Source organism: Oncorhynchus nerka, linkage group LG11 (genome assembly GCF_034236695.1).
Source record: "Oncorhynchus nerka isolate Pitt River linkage group LG11, Oner_Uvic_2.0, whole genome shotgun sequence".
Taxonomy (NCBI): Eukaryota; Metazoa; Chordata; class Actinopteri; order Salmoniformes; family Salmonidae; genus Oncorhynchus; species Oncorhynchus nerka.
In genome coordinates this window covers 6,024,983-6,044,457 of record NC_088406.1, presented here as the reverse complement: position 1 = coordinate 6,044,457, position 19,475 = coordinate 6,024,983, and the positions used below count along the sequence as shown (strand labels likewise).

At 44.9% G+C, this 19,475-nt stretch overlaps 1 protein-coding gene across 1 annotated transcript in view; it reads right to left on the bottom strand.

The window, feature by feature from the left end:
- cog6 (component of oligomeric golgi complex 6) overlaps nucleotides 1–19,475 on the bottom strand; it is a 127,639-nt gene that overhangs the window by 68,299 nt on the left and 39,865 nt on the right. The window lies entirely within an intron of this gene.

The window sequence follows — 19,475 nt, the reverse complement described above, 5'->3', positions numbered from 1 at the left end:
TCCCCCTCTATCCCGTTCCCCTCTCGTTCTCCCTCTCTCCCGTTCCCCCTCTATCCCGTTCCCCTCTCGTTCTTCCTCTATCCCGTTCCCCCTCTCGTTCCCCCTCTATCCCGTTCCCCTCTCGTTCTCCCTCTTCATTCCCCTCTATCCCGTTCCCCCTCTATCCCGTTCCCCTCTCGTTCTCCCCTCTCCCGTTCCCCCTCTCTTTCTTCCTCTCTCCCGTTCCCCCTCTCGTTCTTCCGCTCTCCGTTCCCCCTCTCCCCTCTCTCCCGTTCCCCCTCTCGTTCTTCCTCTCTCCCGTTTCCCCCTCTATCGTTCGTTCTCCTCTATCCCGTTCCCCTCTCGTCTCGTTCCCCCTCCGTTCTCCCCCTCTCGTTCCCCCGTTCTCCCCCCCTCGTTCCCCCTCTATCCCGTTCCCCTCTCGTTCTCCCTCTCTCCCGTTCCCCCTCTCGTTTCTCCCCTCTCCCGTTCCCCCTCTCGTTCTCCCTCTCTCCCGTTCCCCCTCTCGTTCTCCCTCTCTCCCGTTCCCCCTCTCGTTCTCCCTCTCTCCCGTTCCCCCTCTCGTTCTTCCTCTATCCCGTTCCCCCTCTCGTTCTCCCTCTCTCCCATTCCCCCTCTATCCCGTTCCCCCCTATCCCGTTCCCCCTCTCGTTCTCCCTCTCTCCCGTTCCCCTCTCTTTCTTCCTCTCTCCCGTTCCCCCTCTCGTTCTTCCGCTCTCCCGTTCCCCCTCTCGTTCTTCCTCTCTCCCGTTCCCCTCTCGTTCTTCCTCTCTCCCGTTCCCCCTCTCGTTCTTCCTCTATCCCGTTCCCCCCCGTTCTCTCTATCCGTTCTCTCGTTCTCCCCCTCTCGTTCCCCCTCTCGTTTCTCCCCCTCTCGTTCCCCCTCTCGTTCTCCCCTCTCGTTCTCCCCCTCGTTCTCCCCACTCGTTTCCCCCTCTATCCGTTCCTCTCTCGTTCCCCCTCTCTCCCGTTCCCCCTCTCGTTCTCCCCTCTCCCGTTCCCCTCTCGTTCTCCCTCTCTCCCGTTCCCCCTCTCTTTCTTCTCTCCCGTTCCCCCTCTCGTTCTTCCTCTCTCCCGTTCCCCCTCTCGTTCTTCCTCTCTCCCGTTTCGTTCTTCCTCTATCCCGTTCCCCCTCTCGTTCTTCCTCTATCCCGTTCCCCCTCTCGTTCTTCCTCTATCCCGTTCCCCCTCTCGTTCTTCCTCTATCCCGTTCCCCTCTCGTTCTTCCTCTATCGTTCCCCCTCTCGTTCTTCCTCTATCCCGTTCCCCCTCTCGTTCCCCCTCTATCCCTTTCCCCTCTCGTTCCCCCTCTATCCCGTTCCCCCTCTCGTTCTTCCTCTATCCCCTTCCCCCCTCGTTCTTCCTCTATCCCGTTCCCCCTCTCGTTCTTCCTCTATCGTTCCCCCTCTCGTTCTTCCTCTATCCCGTTCCCCCTCTCGTTCTTCCTCTCTCCCGTTCCCCCTCTCGTTCTTCCTCTCTCGTTCCCCCTCTCGTTCCCCCTCTATCCCGTTCCCCCTTCGTTCTCCCTCTCTCCCGTTCCCCCTCTATCCCGTTCCCCCTCTCGTTCTCCTCTATCCCGTTCCCCTCTCGTTTCTCCCCCTCTCGTTCTCCCCCTCTCGTTCCCCCCCCTCTCGTTCTCCCCCTCGTTCTCCCCCCGTTCCCCCTCTCCCGTTCCCCCTCTCGTTCTCCCTCTCCCGTTCCCCCTCTCGTTCTTCCTCTCTCCCGTTCCCCCTCTCGTTCTTCCTCTCTCCCGTTCCCCCTCTCGTTCTTCCTCTCTCCCGTTCCCCCTCTCGTTCTTCCTCTCTCCCGTTCCCCCTCTCGTTCTTCCTCTCTCCCGTTCCCCTCTCGTTCTTCCTCTCTCCCGTTCCCCCTCTCGTTCTTCCTCTCTCCCGTTCCCCCTCTCGTTCTTCCTCTATCCCGTTCCCCCTCTCGTTCTTCCTCTATCCCGTTCCCCCTCTCGTTCTTGCTCTATCCGTTCTTCCTCTATCCCGTTCCCCCTCTCGTTCTTCCTCTATCCGTTCCCCTCTCGTTCTTCCTCTCTCCCGTTCCCCCTCTCGTTCTTCCTCTCTCCCGTTCCCCCTCTCGTTCTTCCTCTCTCCCGTTCCCCCTCTCGTTCTTCCTCTCTCCCGTTCCCCCTCTCGTTCTTCCTCTCTCCCGTTCCCCCTCTCGTTCTTCCTCTCTCCCGTTCCCCCTCTCGTTCTTCCTCTCTCCCGTTCCCCCTCTCGTTCTTCCTCTCTCCCGTTCCCCCTCTCGTTCTTCCTCTCTCCCGTTCCCCTCTCGTTCTTCCTCTCTCCCGTTCCCCCTCTCGTTCTCCCTCTCTCCCCCCCTCTCGTTCTCCCTCTCTCCCGTTCCCCACTCGTTCTCCCTCTCTCCCGTTCCCCCTCTCGTTCTCCCTCTCTCCCGTTCCCCCTCTCGTTCTTCCTCTATCCCGTTCCCCTCTCGTTCCCCCTCTCGTTCTCCCCTCTCTTCCCCCTCTCGTTCCCCCTCTATCCCGTTCTCCCCTCTCCCGTTCCCCCTCTCGTTCTCCTCTCTCCCGTTCCCCTCTCGTTCTCCCTCTCTCCCGTTCCCCCTCTCGTTCTCCCTCTATCCCGTTCCCCCTCTCGTTCTCCCGCTCTCCCGTTCCCCCTCTCGTTCTCCGCTCTCCCGTTCCCCCTCTCGTTCTTCCTCTCTCCCGTTCCCCTCTCGTTCTTCCTCTCTCCCGTTCCCCCTCTCGTTCTTCCTCTCTCCCGTTCCCCCTCTCGTTCTTCCTCTCTCCCGTTCCCCTCTCGTTCTTCCTCTCTCCCGTTCCCCCTCTCGTTCTTCCTCTCTCCCGTTCCCCCTCTCGTTCTTCCTCTCTCCCGTTCCCCTCTCGTTCTTCCTCTCTCCCGTTCCCCCTCTCGTTCTTCCTCTCTCCCGTTCCCCCTCTCGTTCTTCCTCTATCCCGTTCCCCCTCTCGTTCTTCCTCTATCCAATTCCCCCTCCGTTCTTGCTCTATCCCGTTCTTCCTCTATCCCGTTCCCCCTCTCGTTCTTCCTCTATCCCGTTCCCCCTCTCGTTCTTCCTCTATCCCGTTCCCCTCTCGTTCTTCCTCTATCCCGTTCCCCTCTCGTTCTTCCTCTATCCCGTTCCCCTCTCGTTCTTCCTCTATCCGTTCCCCCTCTCGTTCTTCCTCTATCCCGTTCCCCCTCTCGTTCTTCCTCTATCCCCTTCCCCCTCTCGTTCTTCCTCTATCCCGTTCCCCCTCTCGTTCTTCCTCTATCCCGTTCCCCCTCTCGTTCTTCCTCTATCCCGTTCCCCCTCCGTTCCCCCTCTCTCCCGTTCCCCCTCTCGTTCTTCCTCTCTCCCGTTCCCCTCTCGTTCCCCCTCTATCCCGTTCCCCCTCTCGTTCTCCCTCTCTCCCGTTCCCCCTCTATCCCGTTCCCCTCTCGTTCTTCCTCTATCCCGTTCCCCTCTATCCCGTTCCCCCTCTCGTTTTCCCTCTCTCCCATTCCCCCTCTATCCCGTTCCCCCTCATCCCGTTCCCCCTCTCGTTCTCCCTCTCTCCCGTTCCCCCTCTCTTTCTTCCTCTCTCCCGTTCCCCCTCTCGTTCTTCCGCTCTCCCGTTCCCCCTCTCGTTCTTCTCTCTCCCGTTCCCCCTCTCGTTCTTCCTCTCTCCCGTTCCCCTCTCGTTCTCCTCTATCCCGTTCCCCCTCTCGTTCTCCCCCTCTCGTTCTCCCCCCGTTCCCCCTCTCGATTCTCCCCCTCTCGTTCTCCCCCTCTCGTTCTCCCCCTCGTTCTCCCCCCTCGTTCCCCCTCTCTCCCGTTCCTCTCCCGTTCCCCCTCTCGTTCTTCCTCTCTCCCGTTCCCCCTCTCGTTCTTCCTCTCTCCCGTTCCCCCTCTCGTTCTTCCTCTCCCGTTCCCCCTCTCGTTCTTCCTCTCTCCCGTTCCCCTCTCGTTCTTCCTCTCTCCCGTTCCCCTCTCGTTCTTCCTCTCTCCCGTTCCCCCTCTCGTTCTCCCTCTCTCCCGTTCCCCCTCTCGTTCTCCCTCTCTCCCGTTCCCCACTCGTTCTCCCTCTCTCCCGTTCCCCTCTCGTTCTCCCTCTCTCCCGTTCCCCTCTCGTTCTTCCTCTATCCCGTTCCCCTCTCGTTCCCCCTCTCGTTCTCCCCCTCTCGTTCCCCTCTCGTTCCCCCTCTATCCCGTTCTCCCTCTCTCCCGTTCCCCCTCTCGTTCTCCTCTCTCCCGTTCCCCCTCTCGTTCTCCCTCTCTCCGTTCCCCCTCTCGTTCTCCCTCTATCCCGTTCCCCCTCTCGTTCTCCCTCTCTCCCGTTCCCCCTCTCGTTCTTCCGCTCTCCCGTTCCCCCTCTCGTTCTTCCTCTCTCCGTTCCCCCTCTCGTTCTTCCTCTCTCCCGTTCCCCCTCTCGTTCTTCCTCTCTCCCGTTCCCCCTCTCGTTCTTCCTCTCTCCCGTTCCCCCTCTCGTTCTTCCTCTCTCCCGTTCCCCCTCTCGTTCTTCCTCTCTCCCGTTCCCCCTCTCGTTCTTCCCTCTCCCGTTCCCCCTCTCGTTCTTCCCTCTCTCCCGTTCCCCCTCTCGTTCTTCCTCTCTCCCGTTCCCCCTCTCGTTCTTCCTCTATCCCGTTCCCCCTCTCGTTCTTCCTCTATCCGTTCCCCCTCTCGTTCTTGCTCTATCCCGTTCTTCCTCTATCCCGTTCCCCCTCTCGTTCTTCTCTATCCCGTTCCCCCTCTCGTTCTTCCTCTATCCGTTCCCCCTCTCGTTCTTCTCTATCCGTTCCCCTCTCGTTCTTCCTCTATCCCGTTCCCCCTCTCGTTCTTCCTATCCCGTTCCCCCTCTCGTTCTTCCTCTATCCCCTTCCCCCTCTCGTTCTTCCTCTATCCCGTTCCCCTCTCGTTCTTCCTCTATCCCGTTCCCCTCTCGTTCTTCCTCTATCCCGTTCCCCCTCCCGTTCCCCCTCTCTCCCGTTCCCCCTCTCGTTCTTCCTCTCTCCCGTTCCCCCTCTCGTTCCCCCTCTATCCCGTTCACCCTCTCGTTCTCCCTCTCTCCCGTTCCCCCTCTATCCCGTTCCCCCTCTCGTTCTTCCTCTATCCCGTTCCCCCTCTCGTTCCCCCTCTATCTCCCGTTCCCCCTCTCGTTTTCCCTCTCTCCCATTCCCCCTCTATCCCGTTCCCCCTCTATCCCGTTCCCCCTCTCGTTCTCCCTCTCTCCCGTTCCCCCTCTCTTTCTTCCTCTCTCCCGTTCCCCCTCTCGTTCTTCTCTCCGTTCCCCCTCTCTTTCTTCCTCTCTCCCGTTCCCCCTCTCGTTCTTCCTCTCTCCCGTTCCCCCTCCCGTTCCCCCTCTCGTTCTCCTCTATCCCGTTCCCCTCTCGTTCTCCCCCTCTCGTTCCCCCTCTCGTTCTCCCCCTCTCGTTCTCCCCCTCTCGTTCTCCCCCTCGTTCTCCCCCTCGTTCCCCCTCTCTCCCGTTCCCTCTCTCGTTCTCCCTCTCTCCCGTTCCCCCTCTCGTTCTTCCTCTCTCCCGTTCCCCCTCTCGTTCTTCCTCTCTCCCGTTCCCCTCTCGTTCTTCCTCTCTCCCGTTCCCCCTCTCGTTCTTCCTCTCTCCCGTTCCCCTCTCGTTCTTCCTCTCTCGTTCCCCTCTCGTTCTTCCTCTCTCCCGTTCCCCCTCTCGTTCTTCCTCTATCCCGTTCCCCCTCTCGTTCTTCCTCTATCCGTTCCCCCTCTCGTTGCTCTATCCCGTTCTTCCTCTATCCCGTTCCCCTCTCGTTCTTCTCTCTCCGTTCCCCTCTCGTTCTTCCTCTCTCCCGTTCCCCTCTCGTTCTTCCTCTCTCCCGGTTCTTCCTCTCTCCCGTTCCCCCTCTCGTTCTTCCTCTGTTACGTTCTTCCTCTCTCCCGTTCCCCCTCTCGTTCTTCCTCTCTCCGTTCCCCCTCTCGTTCTTCCTCTCTCCCGTTCCCCCTCTCGTTCTTCCTCTCTCCCGTTCCCCCTCTCGTTCTTCCTCTCTCCGTTCCCCTCTCGTTCTTCCTCTCTCCGTTCCCCTCTCGTTCTTCCTCTCTCCCGTTCCCCTCTCGTTCTCCCTCTCTCCCGTTCTCCTCTCTCCCGTTCCCCCTCTCGTTCTCCCTCTTCCCGTTCCCCCTCTCGTTCTTCCTCTATCCCGTTCCCCCTCTCGTTCCCCTCTCGTTCTCCCCCTCTCGTTTCCCCTCTCGTTCCCCCTCTATCCCGTTCTCCCTCTCTCCCGTTCCCCCTCTCGTTCTCCCTCTCTCCCGTTCCCCCTCTCGTTCTCCCTCTCTCCCGTTCCCCCTCTCGTTCTCCCTCTATCCCGTTCCCCTCTCGTTCTCCCGCTCTCCCGTTCCCCTCTCGTTCTTCCGCTCTCCCGTTCCCCCTCTCGTTCTTCCTCTCTCCCGTTCCCCCTCTCGTTCTTCCTCTCTCCGTTCCCCCTCTCGTTCTTCCTCTCTCCCGTTCCCCTCTCGTTCTTCCTCTCTCCCGTTCCCCCTCTCGTTCTTCCTCTATCCCGTTCCCCCTCTCGTTCTTCCTCTCTCCCGTTCCCCCTCTCGTTCTTCCTCTCTCCCGTTCCCCCTCTCGTTCTTCCTCTCTCCCGTTCCCCCTCTCGTTCTTCCTCTCTCCGTTCCCCCTCTCGTTCTTCCTCTCTCCCGTTCCCCCTCTCGTTCTTCCTCTCTCCCGTTCCCCCTCTCGTTCTTCCTCTATCCCGTTTCCCCTCTCGTTCTTCCTCTATCCCGTTCCCCCTCTCGTTCTTGCTCTATCCCGTTCTTCCTCTATCCCGTTCCCCCTCTCGTTCTTCCTCTATCCCGTTCCCCTCTCGTTCTTCCTCTATCCCGTTCCCCTCTCGTTCTTCCTCTCTCCCGTTCCCCCTCTCGTTCTTCCTCTCTCTCGTTCTTCCTCTCTCCCGTTCCCCTCTCGTTCTTCCTCTCTCCCGTTCCCCCTCTCGTTCTTCCTCTCTCCCGTTCCCCCTCTCGTTCTTCCTCTCTCCCGTTCCCCCTCTCGTTCTTCCTCTATCCCGTTCCCCTCTCGTTCTTCCTCTCTCCCGTTCCCCCTCTCGTTCTTCCTCTATCCCGTTCCCCCTCTCGTTCTTCCTCTATCCCGTTCCCCCTCTCGTTCTTCCTCTATCCCGTTCCCCCTCTCGTTCTTCCTCTATCCCGTTCCCCCTCTCGTTCTTCCTCTATCCCGTTCCCCCTCTCGTTCTTCCTCTATGCCCCCTCTCGTTCCTCCTCTATCCCTTTCCCCCTCTCGTTCTTCCTCTATCCCGTTCCCCTCTCGTTCTTCCTCTATCCCGTTCCCCCTCTCGTTCTTCCTCTATCCCATTCCCCCTCTCGTTCTTCCTCTATCCCATTCCCCCTCTCGTTCTTCCTCTATCCCATTCCCCCTCTCGTTCTTCCTCTATCCCATTCCCCCTCTCGTTCTTCCTCTATCCCATTCCCTCCATGTTTCTCTCCCTTGCACTGAAACCCTACCCAGCTCTACAGATCCAAATCCTCACCCTGTCTAGGTTCAGCCACAGCGTGGACCGTACAACGTTATATTACAGAGAAATTAAACGTCTCTTGTGATGATGTCTGCTTCCTTTTCACTTAATAGCACGTTTCACAACCAGAAAACAACTTTAACCTTTAACCTAGATGTTATGTTTATATCTGAAAAAATAAAACCTTTAGGCCTATATTGATGAAATATTCCAATGCTATTTAATATCTAAATATTGCTGGAGGGGGTTCCCCCAAAGGAACTGGGAAATATGATGCAATATCCTGCGGCAGAGTGAGTTAAAGGGGAAATAACTTCACCAGATGAGTTGCATTTTGAATTCAGGAGACAAGTCTGGAACCATTCTATGGAAACCAATATCTAAGGTACATCTCTCTAAAAACATCATCTTGGTCTATATCTCTCTAATATTACATCATCTGGGTCTATATCTCTCTAAAAACATCATATTGGTCTATATCTCTCTAATATTACATCATCTGGGTCTATATCTCTCTAACATTACATCATCTGGGTCTATATATCTCTAAAAACATCATCTTGGTCTATATATCTCTAAAAACATCATCTTGGTCTATATATCTCTAAAAACATCATCTGGGTCTATATCTCTCTAACATTACATCATCTGGGTCTATATATCTCTAAAAACATCATCTTGGTCTATATATCTCTAAAAACATCATCTTGGTCTATATATCTCTAAAAACATCATCTGGGTCTATATCTCTCTAACATTACATCATCTGGGTCTATATATCTCTAAAAACATCATCTTGGTCTATATATCTCTAAAAACATCATCTGGGTCTATATCTCCCTAAAACATCATCTGGGTCTATATCTCTATATAATGTTACATCATCTGGGCCTATATCTCTATATAATGTTACATCATCTGGGTCTATATCTCTACATAATGTTACATCATCTGGGTCTATATCTCTATATAATGTTACATCATCTGGGTCTATATCTCTACATAATGTTACATCATCTGGGTCTATATCTCTATATAATGTTACATCATCTGGGTCTACATCTCTATACTGTTACATCATCTGGGTCTATATCTCTATATAATGTTACATCATCTGGGTCTATATCTCTACATAATGTTACATCATCTGGGTCTATATCTCTACATAATGTTACATCATCTGGGTCTATATCTCTACATAATGTTACATCATCTGGGTCTATATCTCTACATAATGTTACATCATCTGGGTCTATATCTCTACATAATGTTACATCATCTGGGTCTATATCTCTATATAAGGTTACATCATCTGGGTCTATATCTCTATACTGTTACATCATCTGGGTCTATATCTCTATATAATGTTACATCATCTGGGTCTATATCTCTATACTGTTACATCATCTGGGTCTATATCTCTATATAATGTTACATCATCTGGGTCTATATCTCTACATAATGTTACATCATCTGTGTCTATATCTCTATATAATGTTACACCATCTGGGTCTATATCTCTATACTGAAACATCATCTGGGTCTATATCTCTATACTGTTACATTATCTGGGTCTATATCTCTCTAAAAACATCATCTGGGTCTATATCTCTCTAATGTTACATCATCTGGGTCTATAGCATCATCTGGGTCGATATCTCTATATAATGTTACACCATCTGGGTCTATATCTCTATACTGATACATCATCTGGGTCTATATCTCTACATAATGTTACATCATCTGGGTCTATATCTCTATATAATGTTACATCATCTGTGTCTATATCTCTATATAATGTTACACCATCTGGGTCTATATCTCTATATAATGTTACATCATCTGGGTCTATATCTCTATATGGTTACATCATCTGTGTCTATATCTCTCTAATGTTACACCATCTGGGTCTATAGCTCTATATAATGTTACATCATCTGGGTCTACATCTCTATACTGTTACATCATCTGGGTCTATATCTCTATATAATGTTACATCATCTGGGTCTATATCTCTACATAATGTTACATCATCTGGGTCTATCTCTCTATATAAGGTTACATCATCTGGGTCTATATCTCTATATAATGTTACATCATCTGGGTCTATATCTCTATATGGTTACATCATCTGGGTCTATATCTCTACATAATGTTACATCATCTGGGTCTATATCTCTACATAATGTTACATCATCTGGGTCTATATCTCTATATGGTTACATCATCTGGGTCTATATCTCTACATAATGTTACATCATCTGGGTCTATATCTCTATATAATGTTACATCATCTGGGTCTATATCTCTACATAATGTTACATCATCTGGGTCTATATCTCTACATAATGTTACATCATCTGGGTCTATATCTCTACATAATGTTACATCATCTGGGTCTATATCTCTACATAATGTTACATCATCTGGGTCTATATCTCTACATAATGTTACATCATCTGGGTCTATATCTCTATATAAGGTTACATCATCTGGGTCTATATCTCTATACTGTTACATCATCTGGGTCTATATCTCTATATAATGTTACATCATCTGGGTCTATATCTCTATACTGTTACATCATCTGGGTCTATATCTCTATATAATGTTACATCATCTGGGTCTATATCTCTATATAATGTTACACCATCTGGGTCTATATCTCTATATGGTTACATCATCTGGGTCTATATCTCTTACATAATGTTACATCATCTGGGTCTATATCTCTATATAATGTTACATCATCTGGGTCTATATCTCTATATAATGTTACACCATCTGGGTCTATATCTCTATACTGAAACATCATCTGGGTCTATATCTCTATACTGTTACATTATCTTGGTCTATATCTCTCTAAAAACATAATCTGGGTCTATATCTCCCTAAAACATCATCTGGGTCTATATCTCTATATAATGTTACATCATCTGGGTCTATATCTCTATATAATGTTACACCATCTGGGTCTATATCTCTATATAATGTTACATCATCTGGGTCTACATCTCTATACTGTTACATCATCTGGGTCTATATCTCTACATAATGTTACATCATCTGGGTCTATATCTCTATATAATGTTACATCATCTGGGTCTATATCTCTATATAATGTTACATCATCTGGGTCTATATCTCTATATGGTTACATCATCTGGGTCTATATCTCTACATAATGTTACATCATCTGGGTCTATATCTCTATATAATGTTACATCATCTGGGTCTATATCTCTACATAATGTTACATCATCTGGGTCTATATCTCTACATAATGTTACATCATCTGGGTCTATATCTCTACATAATGTTACATCATCTGGGTCTATATCTCTATATGGTTATATCATCTGTGTCTATATCTCTATATAATGTTACACCATCTGGGTCTATATCTCTCTAATGTTACATCATCTGGGTCTATAGCATCATCTGGGTCGATATCTCTATATAATGTTACACCATCTGGGTCTATATCTCTATACTGATACATCATCTGGGTCTATATCTCTCTAATGTTACATCATCTGGGTCTATAGCTCTATATAATGTTACATCATCTGGGTCTACATCTCTATACTGTTACATCATCTGGGTCTATATCTCTATATAATGTTACATCATCTGGGTCTATATCTCTACATAATGTTACATCATCTGGGTCTATATCTCTATATAAGGTTACATCATCTGGGTCTATATCTCTATACTGTTACATCATCTGGGTCTATATCTCTATATAATGTTACATCATCTGGGTCTATATCTCTACATAATGTTACATCATCTGTGTCTATATCTCTATATAATGTTACACCATCTGGGTCTATATCTCTATATGGTTACATCATCTGGGTCTATATCTCTACATAATGTTACATCATCTGGGTCTATATCTCTATATAATGTTACACCATCTGGGTCTATATCTCTATACTGAAACATCATCTGGGTCTATATCTCTATACTGTTACATTATCTGGGTCTATATCTCTCTAAAAACATCATCTGGGTCTATATCTCTCTAATGTTACATCATCTGGGTCTATAGCATCATCTGGGTCGATATCTCTATATAATGTTACACCATCTGGGTCTATATCTCTATACTGATACATCATCTGGGTCTATATCTCTACATAATGTTACATCATCTGGGTCTATATCTCTATAAAATGTTACATCATCTGTGTCTATATCTCTATATAATGTTACATCATCTGGGTCTATATCTCTATATGGTTACATCATCTGTGTCTATATCTCTATATAATGTTACACCATCTGGGTCTATATCTCTCTAATGTTACATCATCTGGGTCTATAGCATCATCTGGGTCGATATCTCTATATAATGTTACACCATCTGGGTCTATATCTCTATACTGATACATCATCTGGGTCTATATCTCTCTAATGTTACACCATCTGGGTCTATAGCTCTATATAATGTTACATCATCTGGGTCTACATCTCTATACTGTTACATCATCTGGGTCTATATCTCTATATAATGTTACATCATCTGGGTCTATATCTCTACATAATGTTACATCATCTGGGTCTATATCTCTATATAAGGTTACATCATCTGGGTCTATATCTCTATACTGTTATATCATCTGGGTCTATATCTCTATATAATGTTACATCATCTGGATCTATATCTCTATATGGTTACATCATCTGGGTCTATATCTCTACATAATGTTACATCATCTGGGTCTATATCTCTATATAATGTTACATCATCTGGGTCTATATCTCTACATAATGTTACATCATCTGGGTCTATATCTCTACATAATGTTACATCATCTGGGTCTATATCTCTACATAATGTTACATCATCTGGGTCTATATCTCTACATAATGTTACATCATCTGGGTCTATATCTCTACATGTTACATCATCTGGGTCTATATCTCTATATGGTTACATCATCTGGGTCTATATCTCTATACTGTTACATCATCTGGGTCTATATCTCTATATAATGTTACATCATCTGGGTCTATATCTCTATACTGTTACATCATCTGGGTCTATATCTCTATATAATGTTACATCATCTGGGTCTATATCTCTACATAATGTTACATCATCTGGGTCTATATCTCTATACTGTTACATTATCTGGGTCTATATCTCTCTAAAAACATCATCTGGGTCTATATCTCTCTAATGTTACATCATCTGGGTCTATAGCATCATCTGGGTCGATATCTCTATATAATGTTACACCATCTGGGTCTATATCTCTATACTGATACATCATCTGGGTCTATATCTCTACATAATGTTACATCATCTGGGTCTATATCTCTATATAATGTTACATCATCTGTGTCTATATCTCTATATGGTTACATCATCTGTGTCTATATCTCTCTAATGTTACACCATCTGGGTCTATAGCTCTATATAATGTTACATCATCTGGGTCTATATCTCTACATAATGTTACATCATCTGGGTCTATCTCTCTATATAAGGTTACATCATCTGGGTCTATATCTCTATATAATGTTACATCATCTGGGTCTATATCTCTATATGGTTACATCATCTGGGTCTATATCTCTACATAATGTTACATCATCTGGGTCTATATCTCTATATAATGTTACATCATCTGGGTCTATATCGCTATATGGTTACATCATCTGTGTCTATATCTCTATATAATGTTACACCATCTGGGTCTATATCTCTATACTGTTACATCATCTGGGTCTATAGCATCATCTGGGTCGATATCTCTATATAATGTTACACCATCTGGGTCTATATCTCTATACTGTTACATAATCTGGGTCTATATCTCTATATGGTTACATCATCTGGGTCTATATCTCTATAATGTTACATCATCTGGGTCTATATCTCTATATGGTTACATCATCTGGGTCTATATCTCTATATAATGTTACATCATCTGGGTCTATATCTCTATAATGTTACATAGCATCATCTGGGTCTATATCTCTATATGTTACATCATCTGGGTCTATATCTCTATATAATGTTACATCATCTGGGTCTATATCTCTATATAATGTTACATCATCTGGGTCTATATCTCTATAATGTTACATAGCATCATCTGGGTCTATATCTCTATATAATGTTACATCATCTGGGTCTATATCTCTATATAATGTTACATCATCTGGGTCTATATCTCTATATAATGTTACATCATAACGTTGGACTTCAGGCTATTACACACAGCTTTGTTCTGTGACATCCAATACTTCCTTCAGTCAGGTACAGTTTAAGGATTCTTTCTGTGGAGGTTCTCTCTAGGATGTCATGTCTGGGAGTGATGAGACATTCCTGAACATTCTCTCTCTCTCTCTCTCTCTCAAAGATTAGAGAGACTTCATTTCACCATTTATTAGTTCTCTGGCAGTGGAGCTGAAGCACCCAAGCCATCTCATCTTAACACGCAAAGATAGATAGCTAACGTTTGGAAGGGTAGGGTACAGCCCAATCTCGGCTTCGTCCTTAAATGGCACCCAATTCACTATGGACCTTGGTCAAATGAAGTGAACAAAAAAGTAGGGGAAGAGTGCCATTTGGGATGAAGCACCTCCTTCGCCTGCAGGGCTTCAGTAATAATGACAGTAACACTGTCATGGCCTAAAGGTAACTTGTCAGGTAGGTAGTGAAACCCCCCCCCAGCCTTCAGGTGCAACGACTGAATACCTGAACTACCTTAGATTCCACAGAAAATATTTCAACATGATATAGGTCTACTACAGCTACATGACATAGGTCTACTACAGCTACATGATATAGGTCTACTAGACAACATGATATAGCTCTACTACAGCTACATGATATAGATCTACTACAGCTACACAATATAGGTCTACTACAGCTACACGATATAGGTCTACTACAGCTACACGATATAGGTCTACTACAGCTACATGATATAGGTCTACTACAGCTACATGATATAGGTCTACTACAGCTACACGATATAGGTCTACTACAGCTACATGATATAGGTCTACTACAGCTACACTATATAGGTCTACTACATCCACACGATATAGGTCTACTACAGCTACATGATATAGGTCTACTACAGCTACATGATATAGGTCTACTACAGCTACACAATATAGGTCTACTACAGCTACACGATATAGGTCTACTACAGCTACATGATATAGGTCTACTACAGCTACATGATATAGGTCTACTACAGCTACACGATATAGGTCTACTACAGCTACATGATATAGGTCTACTACAGCTACACGATATAGGTCTACTACATCCACACGATATAGGTCTACTACAGCTACATGATATAGGTCTACTACATCCACATGATATAGGTCTACTACATCAACATGATATAGGTCTACTACATCCACATGATATAGGTCTACTACAGCTACACGATATAGGTCTACTACAGCTACACGATATAGGTCTACTACAGCTACATGATATAGGTCTACTACAGCTACATGATATAGGTCTACTACATCAACATGATATAGGTCTACTACATCCACATGATATAGGTATACTACAGCTACACAATATAGGTATACTACAGCTACATGATATAGGTCTACTACATCCACATGATATAGGTCTACTACATCCACATGATATAGGTCTACTAGACAACATGATATAGGTCTACTACATCCACATGATATAGGTCTACTAGACAACATGATATAGGTCTACTACATCCACATGATATAGGTCTACTACATCAACATGATATAGGTCTACTACATCCACATGATATAGGTCTACTAGACAACATGATATAGGTCTACTAGACAACATGATATAGGTCTACTACATCCACATGATATAGGTCTACTAGACAAAATGATATAGGTCTACTACATCAACATGATATAGGTCTAATACATCAACATGATATAGTTCTACTACAGCTATATGATATAGGTCTACTACATCCACATGATATAGGTCTACTACAGCTACATGATATAGGTCTACTACATCCACATGATATAGGTCTACTAGACAACATGATATAGGTCTACTACATCCACATGATATAGGTCTACTAGACAACATGATATAGGTCTACTACATCCACATGATATAGGTCTACTAGACAACATGATATAGGTCTACTACATCAACATGATATAGGTCTAATACATCAACATGATATAGTTCTACTACAGCTATATGATATAGGTCTACTACAGCTACATGATATAGGTCTACTACAGCTACATGATATAGGTCTACTACAGCTACATGATACAGATCTACTGGACAACATGATATAGGTCTACTACATCCACATGATATAGGTCTACTAGACAACATGATATAGGTCTACTACATCCACATGATATAGGTCTACTAGACAACATGATATAGGTCTACTACAGCTACATGATATAGATCTACTACAGCTACATGATATAGGTCTACTACAGCTACATGATACAGGTCTACTAGACAACATGATATAGGTCTACTACATCAACATGATATAGGTCTACTACAGCTACATGATATAGGTCTACTAGACAACATGATATAGATCTACTACAGCTACATGATATAGATCTACTACAGCTACATGATATAGGTCTACTACAGCTACATGATATAGGTCTACTACAGCTACATGATATAGATCTACTACAGCTACATGATATAGGTCTACTACAGCTACATGATACAGGTCTACTGGACAACATGATATAGGTCTACTACAGCTACATGATACAGGTCTACTAGACAACATGATACAGGTCTACTACATCAACATGATATAGGGCTTCAGTAATAATGACAGTAACACTGTCATGGCCTAAAGGTAACTTGTCAGGTAGGTAGTGAAAACCCCCCCAGCCTTCAGGTGCAACGACTGAATACCTGAACTACCTTAGATTCCACAGAAAATATTTCAACATGATATAGGTCTACTACAGCTACATGACATAGGTCTACTACAGCTACATGATATAGGTCTACTAGACAACATGATATAGCTCTACTACAGCTACATGATATAGGTCTACTACAGCTACACGATATAGGTCTACTACAGCTACATGATATAGGTCTACTACAGCTACACGATATAGGTCTACTACAGCTACATGATATAGGTCTATTACAGCTACATGATATAGGTCTACTACAGGTACACGATATAGGTCTACTACAGCTACATGATATAGGTCTACTACAGCTACACAATATAGGTCTACTACATCCACATGATATAGGTCTACTACATCCACATGATATAGGTCTACTAGACAACATGATATAGGTCTACTACATCCACATGATATAGGTCTACTAGACAACATGATATAGGTCTACTACATCAACATGATATAGGTCTACTAGACAACATGATATAGGTCTGGGACATCTACACGATATAGGTCTACTACATCTACATGATATAGGTCTACTACAGCTACATGATATAGGTCTACTAGACAACATGATATAGGTCTACTACATCCACATGATATAGGTCTACTAGACAACATGATATAGGTCTACTACATCCACATGATATAGGTCTACTAGACAACATGATATAGGTCTACTACATCAACATGATATAGGTCTACTAGACAACATGATATAGGTCTACTACATCCACATGATATAGGTCTACTAGACAACATGATATAGGTCTACTACATCCACATGATATAGGTCTACTAGACAACATGATATAGGTCTACTACATCCACATGATATAGGTCTACTACATCAACATGATATAGGTCTAATACATCAACATGATATAGTTCTACTACAGCTATATGATATAGGTCTACTACAGCTATATGATATAGGTCTACTACAGCTACATGATATAGGTCTACTACAGCTACATGATATAGGTCTACTACAGCTACATGATATAGGTCAACTACAGCTACATGATACAGGTCTACTAGAGAACATGATATAGGTCTACTACATCAACATGATATAGGTCTAATACATCAACATGATATAGTTCTACTACAGCTATATGATATAGGTCTACTACAGCTACATGATATAGGTCTACTACAGCTACATGATATAGGTCTACTACAGCTACATGATACAGATCTACTGGACAACATGATATAGGTCTACTACATCCACATGATATAGGTCTACTAGACAACATGATATAGGTCTACTACAGCTACATGATATAGGTCTACTACAGCTACACGATATAGGTCTACTACAGCTACATGATATAGGTCTACTACAGCTACATGATATAGGTCTACTACAGCTACATGATATAGGTCTATTACAGCTACATGATATAGGTCTACTACAGGTACACGATATAGGTCTACTACAGCTACATGATATAGGTCTACTACAGCTACACAATATAGGTCTACTACATCCACATGATATAGGTCTACTACATCCACATGATATAGGTCTACTAGACAACATGATATAGGTCTACTACATCCACATGATATAGGTCTACTAGACAACATGATATAGGTCTACTACATCAACATGATATAGGTCTACTAGACAACATGATATAGGTCTGGGACATCTACACGATATAGGTCTACTACATCTACATGATATAGGTCTACTACAGCTACATGATATAGGTCTACTAGACAACATGATATAGGTCTACACATCCACATGATATAGGTCTACTAGACAACATGATATAGGTCTACTACATCCAACATGATATAGGTCTACTAGACAACATGATATAGGTCTACTACATCAACATGATATAGGTCTACTAGACAACATGATATAGGTCTACTACATCCACATGATATAGGTCTACTAGACAACATGATATAGGTCTACTACATCCACATGATATAGGTCTACTGTGATATAGGTCTACTACACATCCATGATATAGGTCTACTACATCAACATGATATAGGTCTAATACATCAACATGATATAGGTCTACTACAGCTATATGATATAGGTCTCACAGCTATATGATATAGGTCTACTACAGCTACATGATATAGGTCTACTGCTACATGATAGACTACAGCTACATGATACAGGTCTACTACATGATATAGGTCTACTACAGCTACATGATACAGGTCTACTAGAGAACATGATATAGGTCTACTACATCAACATGATATAGGTCTAATACATCAACATGATATAGTTCTACTACAGCTATATGATATAGGTCTACTACAGCTACATGATATAGGTCTACTACAGCTACATGATATAGGTCTACTACAGCTACATGATACAGATCTACTGGACAACATGATATAGGTCTACTACATCCACATGATATAGGTCTACTAGACAACATGATATAGGTCTACTACAGCCACATGATATAGGTCTACTAGACAACATGATATAGGTCTACTACATCAACATGATATAGGTCTACTACAGCTACATGATATAGATCTACTACAGCTACATGATATAGGTCTACTACAGCTACATGATACAGGTCTACTAGACAACATGATATAGGTCTACTAGACAACATGATATAGGTCTACTACAGCTACATGAAATAGGTCTACTAGACAACATGATATAGGTCTACCACGTCAACATGATATAGGTCTACTAGACAACATGATATAGGTCTACTACATCCACATATAGGTCTACTAGACAACATAATATAGGTCTACTACTTCAACATGATACAGGTCTACTAGACAACATGATACAGGTCTACTAGACAACATGATATAGGTCTACTAGACAACATGATATAGGTCTACTAGACAACATGATATAGGTCTACTACAGCTACATGATATAGGTCTACTAGACAACATGATACAGGTCTACTAGACAACATGATACAGGTCTACTAGACAACATGATACAGGTCTACTACATCCACATATAGGTCTACTAGACAACATGACATTACAGCTACATGATATAGGTCTACTAGACAACATGATACAGGTCTACTAGGCTACTAGGTGTCTAATCCTGGCTTCAAGAGTGCCACCTGCTGACATCT